The following is a 21181-nucleotide window of genomic DNA, read 5'->3' on the forward strand; positions in this document are numbered from 1 at the left end:
CTGATATGAGCCATCGTAACCACTGCAAGCACATATGCATCGGGTAACAACCATCTCTGATGCTCTGTCAATTCAATCCAACAACCATTTGCATCCATTCTACCCGTACTTTCTCTCCACGTGCTCAACTCTTTCTCTGTGGCCTCAGCTTGGATGGACTTTACACTCTCTATAGTGTCTTCACACATTCCAACATCACCAGTCCATCTTGCAGGGCCTGCAACATACATTCGGCTCATTTCATTCTTTGCCGTTTCTTTCGCGATCTCATCAGCAAATGCATTTCCACGACCAACATCATCAGTCACCTTCTTGTGAGCACTACATTTCACAATTGCCATTTGCAGAGGCAAGGTCAGTGATTCAAGAAGCTCATTCACCAACTGACCATGCTGAATCTTAGCTCCATGCGAAGTCAGGAACCCGCGTTCTCTCCACAATCGTCCAAAACTGTGAGTCACTCCAAATGCATACTGGCTATCAGTGTAGATAGTCACTTTCATTCCTTTAGACAACACACATGCTCTTGTGAGTGCAATTAATTCTGCAGCTTGAGCTGAACCATGTGGCACTCGTGCAGTTTCAACAATTGTATGCAAAGTCGTGACGGCATATGCTGCAGTCGTGTCACCACTCGGGAGCTTGAAACATGAACCATCCACCCATAATGTACCATCACATTCAGCAAGAGGAGTATCGGATAGATCTACTCTCCCTTTCGTCTCTTCCTCTGTTCTGAGAAAACAATTGTGCTGTTCTGAAACATCTGATTCTTCTACAATTGGCAACAACGTGGCTAGGTTTAAGGTACTGCACCTTTTTATGTGCACATGACTCGCTAACAGTGTCAATTCGTAACTGGACAATCGAGCACTAGTTAAGTGCTGTGTCTTGGTTCTATTTAACAACGTGTCTACTCGAACATAATGCTGTGCGCAATTCGAGAAAACTTTTCTGACACTCTTCAGACCAAGGAATGGGATTGGGTGTATTTTTACACGTTAATGCCACCAAGGGTTTGGCCAATAATGAAAAATTTGGAATCCACTGTCTACAGTACGATGTAATGCCCAGGAAAGCACGCACTTCTCTCTGTGTTCTTGGCACACTCAATTTCGCTATTGCCTGAATTCTTTCTGGGGTCAGTTTCCTTCCCTCCTTCGATAAGAGGTGACCTAAGTAGGTCACTTCTTGTCGGCAATATTGCAGTTTGGAAAGTGACACCTTGTGATGTAAATCACACAGATGACGCAATAATGACAGCGTGGCCTTTTTACAAATTTCCTCAGTATCTGCAGCAATGAGCAAATCATCCACATACTGTACAAGAGTAGCACCTTTAGGTAAAACAATCGTATCAAGCTGTGTTTTTAGAGCTTGACTGTATATTGATGGACTTTCACAGTAGCCCTGAGGAGCGCGTTTAAAGCGGAAGCTGCGACCTCCTAAACTGAAGGAAAAAATATCCCTGCTCTCCTCAGCAATCGGGATGCTGAAGAAAGCATTCTTCAGGTCAATCACCGAAAACCAAGAGGCAGAGGCTGGAATCATAGTCAATAATGTGGTAATGTCGGGGACAACTGGGAATTGTGGCACAACTGTTTTATTCACCTCTCTAAGGTCAATCACAAATCTGTACACAGGTGGCTGAGAAGGGTCAGTTCGTTTTAAAACAGGCAGAACAGGACTATTGCAAACATTGCCTCGTGTTTCTTCAATCACATCCTTTTTAATCAATTCGTAAACGATCGCTAGCAAAGCTTTTTCACCCTCACTAGATATCCTATATTGTGGAATTCGTGGCATTTGAACATTGGCTTTCAATGTTACAACATATGGTGGTATTTCTAAAAGGCCCACATCATTAGGACCAGCAGCCCAAAGATTATCTGGAAGAAACGACAATTCTGCTGGAAGTTTATCCCTCGACAAATACATGGGAGAGACCACTTTCTTACCTAAAGTAAGTTGTACTCCTGAAGGAGAACAGTACAAAGTCGCATACAATCTTTTTAACAAATCCAATCCCAGCAAGTTTTCGCCACAACCTGTTGTCAGAATAAGGGGTGCTTCTAATTCACAAGGACCAACAGAAAGGGACAAACGGTCAGAAATCGGATTTCTAACTGGGGCGCCAGAAAAACCTACAGAAACGTTCATTTCGCCAGACAAAGGTGCGCCAGGGAGTTTGGAGTGCATAATAGTACTCTTTGTAGCACCAGTATCCAACAGAAAAGGTTCTGACACACCTGATGTAATCACCTCAACGTATGGTCCACTCTGATCTACTGGAACTGAAACAACTCCCTCTCTTTGTCTATGGCTGTCCTAGCAATGATTACCCTCCAAATACTCATTTTCTGTATAGTAATCATCAACATAGTATTGAGCTGTCCTATCAGATGCATTGTTCTGCTGATCGAACCTATTCATAGAATTTTGTGGTGGAAGGGGACGTGCGTTTTGGGGGACGTTTCCGCGTCCTCTACCTCTAGGCGCTTGCTGAACACCACGACCTCTTACACCAGAAGCACCATTTGCACGCTGTAACAAAATAGGACAACTATACTTGAAATGACCCTCTTCTTTGCAATATGAACACTGGTTGGGGCCTACAGGGACACGTGGCTGAGTGTACTCGACTCTTTGCGAGTTCCTCTGATACTGTTGAGGCTGCTGGAAATTATTCTGGTAGTGATTCTGGCTACCGTTATTCTGATTACCACCACCACATGGCGGTTATGCTTGCTGTGGCAAAACCTTTGTTTTCAACTCCTTAGTTTTCTTTTCTGCTCTATCTTTCTCGTCCTTGTCTCTATTTTCGTAATATTGTGCAGTAGCCAATATCTGGGCTGAAGATGAGACTGCCCAAGAACTTTCGGAATCCTTTAACTTTTTACACAATTCTGGAAGCAGATTGTGCACAAATTTATCGACAAACAATCTCTGACCACCTTCTGTGGTCATATCTTGACCACTGTGGTCGACAAATGTTTCTTCGAACCTGGTGAAGAAATCTAAAACAGTTTCTTCTTTCTTCTGCTTGCATGCAGACAACTTATCCCAATTTACACGTATTGCAGGCATTTTCGTTTTCATGTAATCAACTATTTTACCAGGGAATTCTGCTATCAAAGGCTCAGGCTTAGCACCACCAACTTGTCGGGCGTCTGCAGCGGCAATATTAGACCATGAGTCACCTAACTCCTGATCATGATCTATATGACGAATTTTACCCCATAAAGGCTGTGGAACAACATTCCCAAATAGCATATCGATATTGGCTAAATTCATTATACATGACCTAGCAGTTTGCGACAACTCTTTGTAATACCCTGCAGGATTTTTACGCGGATCAGGTAATGTCTGTTTGAGTGCTAAAACTTCAGCTCGCTTCCATGAGACATGTACCCATACACGCTGAAAGTGTGGCAGAATAGGTGGGTTAGCAGTTGTGTCACCCTCTCTCCATTGTGGGGGAACTTCTCTCATAGGGTATTGTCACGCCTTTTTCCTACTAGATGCACCAGGCTCAGATTGTGACCCAGAACTGCTCCCCTTACTCCGATATGATAACAATATTTCAACCGCTTTCTCTACATCAGGACCTACAATCATGCCTTCTCCAAATTTAAACAGTACACGACACAACTCTTGCGGGTTGCATTCCAGATCATTGTCTTCCAAATCCTCACAAAGAAAAACACACATCTGTTCGAAAACATATCTCTGCGTCGGTGCTTCCCATTGATGGAAGACTTCCATGACAGACTCTACATCATATTTTACAGTGTCCATAACCCATTTCTGTGCTAAACTATTCAGTGAGTCTCTCTCTTGATAGTCAGGCAGTCGACTTCGCAACTGTCTTCGTCCCATGTTAGGGGTCGTAGTAGGCGACCCAAAAAGAGGTGAAAGAAGGTTAGTAACAGTGCTGGCCATTTTCTGCCGAATGGAAGGTGAAACTGAAGGAAGAACGGGTGGAAAAACGGGGTGAGATAAGGCAGGGGCAGAGATAATAGCAGAAGAGGCATCAGGGGAAATAGAAGGAGCACTAGGCAAAATCGTAGAGGGAGCATTAGGAGAAGTAAATAGTACAGTAGGCAAAATCGTAGAAAGCGCAGGTGGAGCAGATGTGGTTGGTGGGCCTGGAGCAGGCTGCACCATAGAGACAGGAGTCAGCTGGAGAACAGCTGGTGGGTGCTGCGGAGGAACAGGAGGCGTAGGTTGCACAACTAAAGGTTGCGGGAGTGCCGTGGCATTTTGCGCATAGGGGGGTGGCGAACTTAGTAAATGCGACATTAATGGGTCTTTTTCACGCTCTTTTGCTGCCTCTTGCTGAAGAGACGGCAAAACTGGATAGCATTTGTCCATTGCCATTTTACGTTGCCTGTGCAACTGCTCACTCATCTGCTCTTCTTCATTGTCTTTAAACTGTATAGCAGCTTGCATCACTGAGAGTCCCCCTTCTCTCTTATTTTTCTTAGCTAATTTGATTTCCTTTTGTTTGGCTTCTTTACGCCATAAGCGGAAAGAGTCAAACATCGCCGGCCGGGCTTTCTTTTTAAAGAGTTTAACTTCAAGGTTGTCTAAGATTTCGGTATCAAAACTACCATATTGGGGCCATTTTAAAACACCATCTTTCCTGGTGTATTTGATCCATACTTCGTTGTATGTGATGGGGCCTACCCCATGTTTCACATATAGCTCGTAAGTCGGAGTTCCAACCGGAGGAACCGGACATGAGTCCTCCAATCGGGAGTTCTTATTATTATAACCAAGACAAAACAAATTTCCAAGTCTAAGACTAGGCATCTTCGCTCTCTAGTCTAGTTCCAAACTTCAAAGGATTATCGATTACGATATTTCTCGTGAATACACGAATCCTTCGGTTTTGGTGCTTGCAAGTACCAACAAATTATCCCAAAGGATACCCAAGACTAAGACCAACTAAGGACTGGGAGACGCTCCACTTATACTTAACTGAGATATCGATGATGTCACCAGAAGACTCGTCTTAGTGTTTCGCTCTACCAAACTTCAAGGGTCCAAATCAGGGCGATAGCCAGGGCAGCAGTCCTCTGTAGCCGTTGGGAAGCGGGGAACCTCGCAGCAAAGACCTTCGGACCACGTCGACATGCAGGGGTCGATGAGGTGGTTGGCCGTCCTCCGGAATTTTCACACGAAGCTCCTCACGAACCTCTGGCTGGGCTGGTACCACTGGAATCGCCCCACGTTGGGCGCCAGCTGAGGTACTGAGTTTTTAAGAACCGGCACAGAACCGGTAACCCAGCGGTGTCAGGGTACACCCAGAGACCTCGAGTTCTTCCTGATTTAGACCACAGAAACTCAGAGTCTTCTAGGTGAAGTCAAGGATCGATTTTATTGGCTGCAACCAAGGTAACAAGTGTCCTAGAAGTACAACACACGGGGAAGTATATTCTCAGGAGACTGCTCGAATTTACAAAGTCAGGCTTCTCTCTTTATACAGAATATTCAGCTTCAGGCTAACATTCTTCGAATTTGTAGTATATCATTTACATTTCGGTGTTACAAAGGAAAAGCAGAGTCATGATGACATGTACATTTTTCACGTCGTGCTGCCCACAACAAATCACCCGGCAAGGCCCAACATTTCATCAGATATCGGTGGACCCCCAATAAAACAGGCACCTCCCCACCATAAAGTAAGTGAAGCAAAAGAGTAGAGACAGATGTGAGCAAGATACGGCAGGTGTGTGCGCTGAAATGGTTTTATGGCTTGTTGAGCCTTGATGCTATTTTGCTCGGCCACTGGGAGGGGAACTGACCTAACGAGTTCGGCCTGGGGCAATGGTTCCAACTTGCACAGGTCATAGGAAAGTCGATTAAGGAGTATGTGTCCTTGTGGAATTGAATTCAGCTGGATTAAGGCCTATGTAAAGGGCAACACATAAATGGGAGCCAAGGGTTCAGAACGCAAATGACGATTTCGAGGTGAAATCGTCACTCGAATATGCTGAAAATATTTGTACATGGTGTGCTCGTCATTCTCGGTCTTTTGATACCAAATTCGTCATGTTTCGACGAAGTTTAATTCTCGAGTCCAGAATAATTACACAAGCCCAGAAGTTTCAGAACCACAACACTGTGGTCACATGACCAGAAAACAACCGAGCAGTTGCAAAAGATGAATGGACAAACCACATCCATACCCTCAGGCCTGAAATGAAAAGGCAGGACAAGACAAGATAGAAATAAAATGACAGGGAAACATGCTGACAGCGCTACATGTAACACCTTCATGTGTTTAAAGATAGACTCACAAAGCAGAGAGGTGTGGTGCAGTGGCCAGGGCAGCAGACTTCGGTGCACAAGGTTCATGGTTCGATCCAGGGGCGTAACACAGGCCCCTGCAGCCCCTGCGGTGCGGGAGGCCTTTACCCTCCAGGGGGCCCCGTCAGCACCACACTTCCGCTGGGGAGCTCTAGATTGAGTCCTGAGGGGGCCCCTTCACGTACCCTGCAGGGGGGCCCCCTCAAGGTTTGTTACGCCACTGGTTCGATCCCTGGCTCCGGTGGCAGCTCAGCTCAGCACCATGTGACTCTGGGCAATAGTACACTTAATTTCCACGATGGCTCTCAGCGCCTTGAGACCCCTAAGGGTGAGTAGTTCGTGCTTTACAAATACGGATTTACATTGTAACACTAGAGCGTGGAAGTAGGTGATGATGGCAAATTCACTGTTATCTTCGTGATTGTGTTTGACTCACTCAGTGGTCCATCATCTTTTGCTCAAGCATTCAGGCGGTTGCTCCACAACACTAATACAAATATAACACGATCACATATCTTGTGTACCAAGACACGTGTTTTATGTATTCCTGACATCAAATTGATGAGTTGGGAATCTAAAATATATTAATATGAAGATAGCCTAGTTCATTACAAAATATTTTCATTCGCTAAATTGCTTTTCATTATTGCCTGGCAGGTATTACCATGAGCAAGTGGATGGTTGCAGGCATGTGTCTCCTTCAGAACGAAGGAGTCTGCTTGTACCTTGCTAAATGTATTAATACAATATCCTGTGTAAATGTCCAGGGGCTTATTTACAAGTCCTTTACGCCACCCGTACTTCACTGTTCCCATGTTAAAAATTACGCGAAAGGGGCGCAAGGGGCTGGTAAATAAGCCCCCCAATGTCTAGGCGACCTAAAAAATGTGCCTTTAGGTACCGGGTGCACGCGTGGGCGTTTGCACAGTGGGAATGGGGAAGTGTGATGGACTCCCATACTTCAGCTCAGGACAACAAAAAATCTAGGGGTCAGCCAAGGTGCTTTGGGCGTTACTTATAATATTTTGGAATCGAATCTTTTCCAAAACTTATGTCAGCCACCAAAATACATTTGTGATAGGCAAGACACCAAAATACATTTGTAAAAGGTGAGATTCTTTTTATAGTACAGGGAAAGTTTAATAACTGTGTTAATAGGATTGAAATCTGGTGAGTTTATGAATTTGAGATACATGGTGCAGATGTGTTTTTTTTCAAAATTATTGGAGGGCAATCTGCATTGCTATATTGTATTTTGTCCCAAAAATTAACTAGTAGAATATTTTTAATAACTAATGGTAGGTTGATTTTTCATAAAGCATTTGTTAATTGTCTGCTTCTTGTTTCTTAGTGTTGCACTTGATCACTAATGACAAATCTTGGGAAAACTTGTAGTATGTTTAGAACTATACAATTGCACTATTCATGCACTCATAATACTACTTAGTACTAAGTGGGAGGGGTTTAGAGACGGGTTTTGGGAGGGACAGAGACCCTCCCAAAACAATTAAAGACTATGGCTATTCACAAACTGCCCTTCTAAAGTTACTACAGCCACAAAAGACCCAAAAATCTGTAGTACATTTTCTCCGGCTCAGCCTTCGAGTAAGTCATGCACCAGGCACGATCAACCACAGGTACTGCAACTTAGAAAATAATGGAGTCACAAATAACAATGTCTTGCACAATAATGAGTTTTTTTGCCTTTTTGAAGATACTAGTTACTGAAACTTTGTACAAAATCCTGCGTAATGTAAAGCATCAAATCTTTTAATATGTTTGAAAGTAAATCCTTTTGAATTATATAACAGGCTACATTTTTTAGAACTTTTTTTCTTAAAAGGAAATCCTGTTATTCTGTTGAATGTTAAGACAAGGGTAAATTGTTTTTCCCTTAAAAGCAAGTGCTGTTGAATTATATAACAAGGCTGACAACACCTGCACTCACCTGGTAATGAAAGGAGTGATTGGTTCGAACTCCAAAACCCATTTCCAAATGAAACACATTTCAACACCAATCATCACCAGACCTCCCCCATAAGAAATGAGATCACATGCCAAATAATTTTCCTGCCTTCACTTTGTCAGTAAATGTTTATGTTGGTTTGCAACTCATTTTGTGGAGTATTCATTCAAGGGGGAGGAGAGAGAATTTTTAGGCTAAGAATCAAACCGCTGGACAAGTTGGACGTCTAAGTGTGAGCTATCCCTCTGATAACCCAAAACCAGCCTAAATCCTGGAAAGATGGGGGATCAGAAGATGTCACTGCATGGTTGCACAACCAGCTAGTGTTGGTGGTTGCACACCTGGTCAAAAATGCTGCGTCCAGCACCACTGGGAGGTTAAGTGGAGTAAGGCCCAGGCTCCTCACTAGGGGTGTAAAGAATGTGGCCCATTCCGCCTTCTGCCAGATGTTTGGATGGCAAGAGATGTGGCAGCTCCTGACTGGCAGAGAGGCTCGGTTGAGGAACAGCTGGGAGATGGACCGGCCTGGATCAGAGTGCTCAACCCAACCCAGCCCTCGGGGTCTTCTCTGCTTGGTGATGCAAGGCTCCTGGGAAGGAAGGTGGCTCCTCCCCATGCCGAACCATGCCGCTAGACCCTAAGGGAAAGCAGAGTGCTGGTGCAGATCCAAGGTAAAGGCGCAACATGAGCTGGTTCCAGGGCGATCTAGAGATATGTGGGTGCCGTAATTAGACTGATCATGTGCTGAACCCTCCCTTAAGGTTGGAAGAGTAACACTGAGATGTGCATATCCAGAGGCACAGAGCAGGAAGGTGAGGTGGGTGGCACCATAGACTGCGGACTCTAGTGAAGAGTGCCCAGGGACGAAAGTGAGATTACACTGTGAGGAGGCCTTCCGTCATTTTGTGCCCCTAAGAAACTTCTGGCCACCTGGGGACCTGGAGCAGCGGAGCTCAGCTTGGGCTGCACCCCACAGCTGTGAGAGAGTGCCTCACTAAAAGAAGTGAGGAAAAGGCAGACTACCACAGGGACAATTGCTGGCGGGCAACCTTGATATAAATGAGGTCTCCAAGGAAAGTGGTCCTGACTGTGATGTCCACCAGTGGTCCTGACCGTGGTCTAGGACAAGGGCTCCAAGCCACTCCAGGCAGTTAAGCTGGATAAATATCTCTTCTGGAGCAGTACTCCTGGGCTGCCATGTGAAACGACATCGGAGGAGTCTGGGAACAGGTGAAGAATTCTAGAACGGCTCTAGAATACAAATAGGCACGTTGGCAGTGAACGTCACTCTTCTGAGAGCAGATCTGAAACAAATGTCAACAGGGATGGGAACAGGTGAAAAAAGCCTGACACAACTTACAATGGCCATAAAGCACCTGGAACTGGAAGTCCTACGCTTTACAGGCACTAGCCTTAAATTGCATGCGGAAGTAGAGGAAGGGAAGCGGTAATACCAACACAATAATCTGAACTCTGTGAGGCTGCTGGAAAAGGTAGAGGGAGCAGCGGTCGAGTTATTCATGGAGGGCTGGATCAAGACCATGGTGAGACTTGTGGTCCTCTTCACCACTTCACCGTCGAAAGGGTGCATAGAATACCAAACATCTCCCAAGACCGTCTGAACAGACCATTGCCTTTGATCACACACATCCTTAATCACAGAGAAAGGGACACTATCCTGAGAGCAGCTTATCAAAAAGGTCTGTTAACCATCATCAAAGCCGACGTTTGGGTTTTCCCAGACTACACACAAAAGGTGCAGACCAGGAGACAGTCTTTTGATAAAGCTATATTAGAACCCCACAACACAAAATATTGTACTCACTGCTCTGCCCAGCAAACTCTGAATCACTGCGGAGGGTAAAAAGTACTTTACAGATAGCCCATCTTCTGAAGCAAAACAAGCACATGTGAATAGGTTAGTACGGGGAGCACACAGTCTTCTATATATATGTACAAATTGCCATACTGAGACCATTCTGTCTAAAAACTTGAAGGTGCTGACAATACTTTAGATGTAGTACGTAGAATGTTTGCTCTGTTGGAAACTTTTCCTGCAGTACCAATAAACTTGCGTGGAACATGCTGTCACCAGCACACAGAGTTACTCTTCAATACAAAGATAATAATGTGTTTAGTAGCTCTACACACCTATGATGCATTAGGAGCACAAGCATTTTGCAAAGACTTACACCCATTAACTGAATGCAGGCTGTACAAAATTGTAAAAAAGAAATATGGTAATTACCCTCCACTCTGTAACTATAAACTAAACAAACATACTCATAGGATGATGTAATCAGAGATGTAATGAATGATGTCATTTGACTTGTTATACGTGAAGCCATACATTATGTCACAGAAAGGGTCGTCAGTGATGTAATAAGTGAAGTCATAAGCAGGGCATTGTATTGGCACAAGTTATAGATAGGTTCGCTAACTATAACAAAAAACGATTTTCACTTTCTGTGTTTACTTTCTTTGCCTGTGGTTGTTACAGTTAAAAATTGTAGTTTTAGCCTGCCTGTAATTGCATATTTTATCACCTGTGTTGTGTTTTAAACTAGTGGTTTCCCTGCTCATGATTGCCTCCATTTAGAGTGTTGAATTGTGGGATTTGCAGTCCAACCTCTGTAGTTTGTCCCTCTCATTCCTTGGTGACAATTCTGTTTTCCCTCCAAATTTCTCCTTTGCTCTGTGCTAAGACCTGTATGTTAAAACAGTGCACTCCCAGCCACCATTTTGTGTTCACAAGCCAGTGAAACCAGCCCCCCTGCCTCCCCCCAGCAAGAGGGATTTTCTACATCAGAGGGTGCTTCTGTGAGCTGTTTAAACTGTGTTTTACTAGGGTCTGTGCACTTGGTTTTTTGGCCAGCAGTGGGAGTAAAGTTTTATTTAAAAAGTATTGTTAGATTTCAAGTTAGTGAGGCCCTTACCTGCTGAAGTCCAAAGTGTGGATTGTGGCTGTCTGTCTCCTAGGAGATTCTGAACAGGAGAAGCAGCTTCCAACTCCCTGGCCAGCAAACCTTGTCTGAGGTCGCTGGGACCTTATATGGTCTGCTAGTGGTTGGTACATGTCTACACGTATTTGGTGGTTGTATCTGGTGTTTCAATTGGATTAGGGTTAATGTCCTCATTGGTTGGGTATTTGAGGGTTCTGATTGGTTTCTGGGTCCGAGATTCAATCATTGTAGGGTTGGGACTAGGGTTAGGGTTAGAATTTCTATTGGAAGTAGGGACTAGGGCTTCTTATGTTATTGGTTGTCGGGAGTAAGGTGGGACTAGGGCTAGGTTTAGACCTTTAATTGGAAGTAGCGATTAGGGCTTCTGGTGTGATTGGTTGCTGGACTAGGTGTGGGACTTAGAGTAGGGTTAGGCTTTCTTTTGGAAGTAGAGACTAGGGCTACCTGTGGCATTGGTTGCATTGACTTGTTTTGGGGCTACTGGTAGGGCTAAGGCCTTTATTGGATGTAGAGATTAGGGTTTTTGGACTGATTGCGTGCTTGGACTAGGGCTAAGATTGGCTGTGAGGTCCTGGTCTCCTATTGGTTTTAGATTTTAGGGCTAGTGTTGTGATTGGATAGTGTTAGGGCTAGGGACCCCATTGGCTGAAGGGGCCACCTGATTACTAGGGCTATAAAAGGCCAGGGTTAGGGCGTCTCAACCCGGGCGTCAAGTCTAAGGGAGGAGAGGACAAGGGCAGTTCCCTGTTTGAGCCTGTTCAAGACTGGTCGGGACTGGGGCCAGAAATGCTGCCCTTTTTCTCATTTAGCAATACCCAATCCACTGAGTCCTCCCCTCCAAAACTTCTTTTTACTCATCCAAAAGCCTCCTCCTATTGCTAAGACCTAAAAAAATAAAATATAATCTTTCACTTTTTTATCCCTCCACTATCCTTTTCAATCGAAATTAACAGACTAACATGTTCACTTCTCAAATTCCATATTAAACTATACTAATATACAACCCAAATAACTGAATAAAAAATCCACTACTCAAATTACTTCATTTTTTTTTTACTATACTAATTTTCAACAGTAATCCTTTATGGGTTATGGAGTGGCGTGCACCTCGCCAGAAAAGCGCTTCAACACCCATCAGGGGTAACAAGTGCTATATGAATGCAAATCTTTCTTCCCCTTTCATCCCTCCGCTATCCTTCTCACTCCAAGTAACTGACAAATATCCACCACTGAAATGACTTCATATTTCGCCATATTAATTCACCACTAATCCTTTGTAGGCTTCCTGAATAGCGTGCATCAACAATCGCTATATAAATACAAACCTTTGTCCTCCTCTATCCTTCTGCTATCGTTCCAAATCCAAATAACTGACTAACCTATCCACCACTTAAAATGTACCCGCATGTTTCACTATACTAATTCAACACTAATCCTCTATGGGTCCCGGAGTAGCGTGCTACTCGACGAAAAAGAGCTTCGACGCCTCGTCAGGTGTAGTAAGCGCTATATAAATGCAATTACAATACAATACAATACAATAACTGGTGAATTTCTGTGTTTTGTTTAGTTCAATTTGTTCATGTTATCACTGAGATATTCACCTAACTATAACATCACTTTCTAAGGTTTGTTTTTAAATAAAAACCAACCTGTTTAACACATCTAACTTTATTGCTACTTTAACACTTGATTTTTCTGTGAATTTCTAGGGTTATTTTAAAGTAAAGTAATATTTTATTGCCATACGCAAAGCCAACCCCTGCAGCGTATGGCTGCAGGGCGTTGTACACAGAACCTGGTCTGTGGCCTGGCCTGTGGTACCCCCCCACACAGGCAGTCAAACCCCACTCTGTGCAAAGCCTTTTCCTGTGCACAGCAGGGGTTGGCAACAGGGCTGGCCTGTGGCCAGGTCCTGTTGCCAACCAACCCGGAGGCAACCAACCCTACACAGTGAGCCAACCCCATGCTGCATGCATCCTTTCATTGTGCACAGCATGGGTTTGGCCACAGAACCTGGCTTGGAGCCAGACCATACATTTAACTCCCTGCAGGCATCCACCCAGAGGCAGCCAACCCCATGCTGCGCACAGTCTTTGGTCATACGTGTCATGGGGTTAGCCTCAGGGCCTGTGTTGCAGCCAGGCCTTGCTTCCAACTCCCCACATGCAGCTAACCTCATGCTGTACACAGCCTTTGGCAATATGTAGCTGGGGGTGGCCTTTGAGACCCCATTCCCTGGGGCCAAAGCCAACTAAAAAGGGGAAGGTGGCATGCAACTCCCCTCCTGAGCCCCTTATTAGACCCTGAGGTAGAGTAATGATTAAGGGAGAGAGGCATGTGGCCCACCTGACCCTAATTAGGCTCCAGCGAACCCATCCTCCGGGGCTAACATGTAAATAAATGGGGAGGGGCTTGTAAAAGCCCTGGGGACACCACCCTCTGGGCCATGCCCTAATTAAAAAGGCCCCCTCCCCAAGGCTTCTCAAGCCCGAGGGATCCCATTTCCCAGGGTATTTAATTTTTTTAAAAGGGGAGGTGGAGGTGGCCTATTTTGTTTTTGCCCTGGGGACCCCATCTCACGGAGAAGGCCTTTTTTAAAATCAGAGGGGGGGACATGTAGCCCTCCTTTTCTCAAGGCTATTTTGGCCCCAGGGGCCCCATCCCTGTGGAGCTTCTATCATTTAAAGGTGGGTTGCCCAGTGCCCACCCGGGGCACCCAACAAGCATAACATTGGGGGTCTGCAGAAGGAATCCCCAGGGCCCCCACAGCTCCTGCCGGCTCCCGGCATACCGCTGGAGCCACCATTCCCCAGAAGGGGCAACTATTTTTACTGCTCTCTCCAGGTGGGAGCAGTCTGTTGTTTAGTTTCCCTGCCCGTATCAAGCAGTTCACAAGTCTGCTCCCTGCCGACGGGAGCATTTTTAAGGGTTCCGCCCTCTGAGAGCAGACTTTGTGTTTGCTCCCTTTTGGGGGCAGATTTTAAAATGCTGCCATCAGACAGGAGGAAACACATTTCCCTCTCTGGACCAGTGTAGGCAGGGAAACCACTGTGTTCCAGGGGTGGGTTCCCGGAGACACAGCAACAGAGCCGCTGATGAATGGGGTCACCGGGGCAATTAAAGGCTTAGGGAGGGGGCCACACAGGCCCATCCCTTATATATGTATATACTTGTGATTGCCAATAGGTAGTTATAGTTAGGACCAAAGTTTCCATAGGAAAAAGGATTTATTGTTTTGACAATAACTTTGGTGCCGCTTGATGAATCTTCACAAAATGTTAACAAAACATCTCCTTTGTGGTTCAGCTACTGTGTTGAAAGTTTCGGGGTGATCCATCAAGCTGGGGCCGAGAAAAAAGGGGAGTACCTAAAAGTATTTTCTCCCATGTTATGTCTATGTGGATTTTTTATTTTTTTAACACGACTACAGCCCAAACTGAAGTACATCAAATTTGGCAGCAAGCTAGATGTTGATTCAGAAAGCGTGCTTTTTGTAATTTGGTGTAAATCCATTCAGTAGTTTCAGAGATATTGAAATTTAAAAAAACATAGATATCTGGAGACACGAGTCCTTGAGGTGGAATCGTGGTTCCCACTAAAATTTGATTGGCTACCTATACTTTAAACAGGTACTCTTGGCAACCATCTTGGGACTCAGATTGAAGCTGAGTTCCACAAAAAAGTAAAAACTTCTGAAAAGCAGGCAGGCTAGGAATACCCTGAGCCCCCAGATGTGGTGGGTGTGGGAAGTCCCACAGAGACCCCACTGGGGGTAAAAATATATTTTTTCAATTGTGGTATGAATTTGAGGGTGGATCCATTAAATCACTGCACCAGTTGTTAAAAAAACAAGCACGGGCTCCAGCGCATATTTTTTAAAAAGCACCCAGGTAGGCCAAATCCCAGAGGCATGCTAAAGATAAATGTGAGCTCATAGGGCCCCCCATGGCTTATACAAAGCCCTGGGTACCATCACCTCCCCAGGCAGTAAACAATAGAACTATGGGGGGACCGCCATGTGCGGGGGCAATGAAGACTACAAATTCTGATGGCCCGCTCTGCCTGCTGCTGCCCCAGGAACAGTCACCTCCCCAGGGCACACTGTTATTTTTTTGGGGAGAAAATGTTGGTTAGGCCATAGGGCCTCCCCACTGCACCTGGGACTGCCACATCCCCAGGGCACATACATTTATTTTAAAATACGAGGAAGCACTAGGCCCTCGTCCAAAGCCCGTGGAACGCCACTGGTTTGGGCACACTGCTTTTTATAAAGAAATGCGGGGCAGGCCATATAGCCTACTCCGCTGCCCTGGGGACTGCCACCTCCCCGGGGCAATACATTTTTTTTTTAATATAGACCTGGAGCCCTAGGTAGGTTTTTAAAAAAAAATTCTGTCCCTTACATGTGCACCTTATTGTCTGTTTTATGTAAAATGAATTAATGCCAATTTAGTTTATGTTTATAAATTATTCATAATAAGATATATTGTAGCCTCCTGAAGCACGACTCTAGAAGCAGTGGACTGTGCATCATTGGATAATTGGATTACTTTATTAAAGAAACATTTGTTCTATCTATGCACACGTATGGGGATGTTGTATCAGAATCAGCTATAACTATTTTTGATGGATGTTGAGTGTGGGTTCACGGTTTGAATGGGTACATTTGAATGTAAGATTTTATGAATGTTGTCCATGGAAATTCCCATTCTTAAGGGCCAGTGTCATTGTTGTATATATTTTATTATGTAAAGAATAGATCCCTGTATTGTTTTTTTGTCTTTTGAATAATAGCAAGATAAAAATAAAATGCTGTTTCAATAATTGACTCATGGATTTTTTGATGACAAGCTCGCACCCCTTCATTGCCCTGACAGACAGCACCCCAGGAAGGTCACCTGGTTTGCCGCCGACCTCCAAGAATCCAAACACACCTGCAGATGCCTCGAGAAGAACTGGAGAAATAGCAAAACGCCTGGAGACCGCACCACCTACAAGAACGCCATGACAAAATACCACCAACACATCAGATCCACCAAAAAGACCTCCATGCATAACAAGATCCTCCCCAACTCCAGCAATGCCATGGAACTTTTTCAGCGTTATACAGGAATTCACCAAGCCTGCCTGCGAAACCAAGGACATCACCCCTTCCCAGGACTTCTGCAACAAGCGCGGATCCTACTTCCATCTGAAAATCAAGAGCCTCTACAACAACTTCAACAACCAGACACCTGACTCCGAAACCACTTCCCTCTCCAGTATCGCCAGCCAGCCCACCATCTCCTCCTGGACCGCAATCACCACTGAAGACACAGTTTATACCATAAAAGGTATCCATTCGGGGCCATGGACCCCAGCTCACCGTACATCTTCCACAGATCCGCCACTACCATCGCCCCAGAACTATGGCACACCATCAACGCCACCTTCAAGACCAGCATTTTCCGCAATGACTGGAAACGTGCCGAAGTCTGACCCCTGCTCAAGAAACCCTTAGCTGATCCCACGGACCTCCAAAACTACCGGCCCATCTCCCTCCTATCTTTCGCAGCCAAATTCACTGAGAAGACCTTCAATGTACAACTAACAAAACTCATCGAAGAAAACTCCATCCTCGACCCCTCCCAATCCAGATTCTGCAGCAGCCACAGCACAAATGCTGCTCTTATCATTGCCACAGATGACATTTGCACCCTCCTCGACCAATCCCACACCACGGCCCTGATCCTACTAGACCTCTCTGCAGACTTCAGCACCGTCTCCCACCGCACACTCACCAACAGACTCCGCAACGCCCGCATACAAGGAATGGCCCTCAATTGGATCCACTCATTCCTCACCACAAGATCCCAAAGAATCAGACTACCTCCTTTCCGCTCTGAACCCATGGAAATCAACTGTGGAGTTCCCCAAGGATTGTCACTCAGCCCCACACTCTTCAATATCTACATGGCCCCCCCTTGCCACCATCATCAGACAGCACGGACTCAGGATAGTATCCTACACAGACGACACCCAGCTCATCCTTTCCTACACCGAGGACCCAACCACCACCAGACTCAACTTCCAGGAAGGGATGAAAGACGTTGCACCCTGGATGAGCAGCAGCTGCCTGAAGCTCAACTCAGAGAAGACCTGTGAATGGGACAACACCTGGTGGCCCACCACACTTGGCAGCCCTCCCACCCGCACTGACCACACCCGGAACCGCGGCATCATACTCGACTCCTCCACCTCCATGACCCAACAGGTCACCAGCATCACCTCCAGCTGCGTCAACACCCTCCTTATCCTCCAAAAGACCTTCAAATGGATCCCCCGAATCAAGAAAGACCACCACTCATGCACTCATATCCAGCAGGCTCGACAACGGAAACGCCCTCTACGCCGGGATCAACAAGTCTCTGCTCTGCAAGCTCCAGACCATATAGAACACTGCAGCCAGACTCGCACTCAACATCCCTCGACAAGAAAACATCACCCAACACCTTCAAAACCTCCACTGTATCCCCATTGAGAAGAGAATCACTTTCAAGATACTCACCCATGCCTACAAATGCCTCCACAACACCGGACCCCAATACCTCAACAAAATAGTCTCCTTCCACCTACCCAAAAGAATCCTTTGATCCGCTGACCTTGCCAAAGCCCCTCGCATCCGCAGAGCCAGAACAGGTGGAAGAGCCTTCTCCTACATCACGGCCAAGACCTGGAACGAGCTCCCGATCGACATCAGACAAGCCCCCTCCCTGAACATCTTCAAGAAGACACTCAAGACCTGGTTCTTTGACTTAACGGAGCTGCTCCCCCCAGCGCCTTGAGACCCTCACAGGTGAGTAGTGCACTTACAATTTACCTGATTGATTGATTGTTACCTCTATTAATTCCAAAACAGCTGGATTGCTAAGAAGTCTTCTGAGGCCATGCCCCCTTTCTTCACTACTATGCAAATGTATCCCATGGTGCACTACTGGTTGGAAAATTAAGTTCTCTTGGAAAATTGAGGGACATTGGGGCCAAGAAGCCCTCCTGGTAGTTTATGTAACTCCTACACACGGGGATTCCTGAGAGCTGGTCAGAGGCCCTGCCATTAATACTTAAGAAACATAGAAATTTGCTGAAAAATACAAAGGTAACAGGGACGTTATAGTTAAGAATTAGCATTTAAAAAGCCTTAGAAATTCACAGAAAAAACAAAGGTTACAGGGACATTATAGTTGTGCAATGGAATTAAAAAACCTTAGAAATTCACAGAAAAAAAATCAAAGGTTACAGGGACATTATATAGTTAGGCTCAGGTTTCACCCATACAAAACCATTGTTAGCTGGGCTAACTGTAACTCACGCCCCCAATGCACTACTTATGACCGAACATATTGCATCACTCATGACATGGTCAGTGAAATCACTGATGACATCTCGAATGACATCACTAATAACATCATCCACAAAATAACTAATGCACCCACTCACAACCTCAGTTAACATTCCATACACCCACTCCCACACAACCATTCACAAACCCCTTCACAGGCCCATACCCACTGACTGATTCATAGATCTACACACACAGCCACTCAGTCACCCATACAGCTACCCGTACACCCACTCACTCACTAAAACAGCTACTGACATATCTACTCATACACTCATACAGCCACTTACACTGAGTCAGTAACCCATTGAGCTACTCGCAGACCCATATTGTCAATCACACAGCCTCTTACTCATCCATACAATTACACACACACACACACTCACTTACTCATACACATACTAACACATACTCACTCACCTATACAGCCACTGACACAAGTACATACTCACCAATACTGCTACTCTTGCATACACTCACTCATCCATACAGTCACTCATATACCTCATCAGTCACCTATACTGCTATCCACATAACCAGTTACTCACCCATATACCACCAACACATCAACTAACTCACCCACACAGCCATACACACACTTGACTCACCCATACAGCCCCTCAAACACACTCACCAACCCATGCAGCCACGGACTCACCCACACTCTCATCCATACAGGCAGTCACACACTCCCTTACCCACCCACACAGATACTCAGGCACTCAGATAGGTACTCAGAAAACCAATCAATCACCCATACAGCCACTCACATACCCACTCACACAAACATACAGCCACTTAGACACCAACTGGCAGACTGATACAAACATTCACACAACCAGTCACTCACCCAAACATTCACTGAGGACCTAATCACTCACTTATTCAGTCAGTCAAGCACCCACTGAATCATACATACAGGTACTCATACACCCACTGATTAACCAAAACACCTTGCTATATATGTTGAACACTCATAAACATTGTAAAAACACTCACATTCAACGGATGATGTAATCAGTGATGTCATTTGAGATGTCATCAGGGATGTCATCAGTGATGTCACTGAGCATGTGTGATGTAGTATGTGAGGTCAAAAGCAGTTCATTGTGGGGGTGCAAGTTATAGTTAGCTCAGTTAACTATAACGCCTGAATTTCACTGGTTTTGTACAAGTAAATCCTGAGCCTAACAATAACGTCCCTGTGTCCGTTGTTTTTTCAGAAAAAAATATATATGTATATACACACACACATGCGCGCACACACATATATATAATATATATTTGTATATAAATATATTTATATATATATATATATATATATATATATATATATATATATATATATACATATATATATATATATATTACCTACTGGCGGTCGCCAGTAGGTATATATAGTTAGGATTTTTTCTCTATGGGTTTTTTGAAAATTCTATGTCTAATAACTTTGCCGTTTGTGGACGGAATTGGCTGAAATTTTCAGGAAAATGGCACATTTTGTTTCTGAGCATCCTTTGAAAATTTTGGGGGGGTTCGTCAAGGGGGGGCCGAGAAAAAAGGGGGGTCCCAAAACGCGTTTTTCCCATGTTAATTTCCATAGGGCGGTTGGCCTCACTTTTAGCCCGAACGGCTGAATGGATTTGCACGAAACTTGGCAAAATTGTAGGGACTGGTAGCCCGATGTGCCTTTTGTAGGTCTCAATATATGTGCTCCAGTGGATTTTGAGAAATTAACGTTTAAAAAAAGATATATATCTGTAAGCGCGGACCAGGCAGCGCACTGGTTCGCGGACTTTTCGCGCAACGGAGCTTTGTGAAGCGAAGCTGATTGGTTCTCCGGCGTCTGTCAACATTCCAAACAGTCCGTAGCGGCCGCCATCTTGTCTCTCGGTAGGATCGAGAGACAAGAGGAGGTCAAAACAAAGGGGGAAATAACTATAAGGGGGCATAGTAGATCCTCGCTGACCCCCTAGGTTTGATGTGGAGGTTTTAAAAGGGCCCCGCGGGGCAAAAAAAAATAATAATAATAATAATCGAACGGCTGAATGGATTTGCACGAAACTTGGCAAAATTGTAGGGACTGGTAGCCCGATGTGCCTTTGCTAGGTCTCAATATATGTGCTCCAGTGGATTTTGAGAAATTAACGTTAAAAAAAAGTATATATCTGTAACAGCGCACCGCTTCGCGTACTTTTCGCGTTACGGAGCTTTGCGAAGCGAAGCTGATTGGCTCTCCGGTGTCTGTAAACATTCCAAACAGTCCGTAGCGGCCGCCATCTTGTCTCTCGGTAGGATCGAACAGCTGAATGGATTTGCACGAAACTTGGAAAAATTGTAGGGACTGGTAGCCCGATGTGCCTTTGCTAGGTCTCAATATATGTGCTTCAGTGCATTTTGAGAAATTAACGTTCAGAAACAAGATATATATCTGTAACAGCGCTCCGCTTCGCGGAGATAAAATTATATGTGTATTACCTAGCTGTTGCTTTTGTTGATTATTTTTTTATTTTTTTTATTTTTTAAGGATTGTTTATTGTGTTTCATAATTTATTA

Source organism: Lissotriton helveticus, chromosome 6 (assembly GCF_964261635.1).
Source record: "Lissotriton helveticus chromosome 6, aLisHel1.1, whole genome shotgun sequence".
NCBI classification, from domain to species: domain Eukaryota; kingdom Metazoa; phylum Chordata; class Amphibia; order Caudata; family Salamandridae; genus Lissotriton; species Lissotriton helveticus.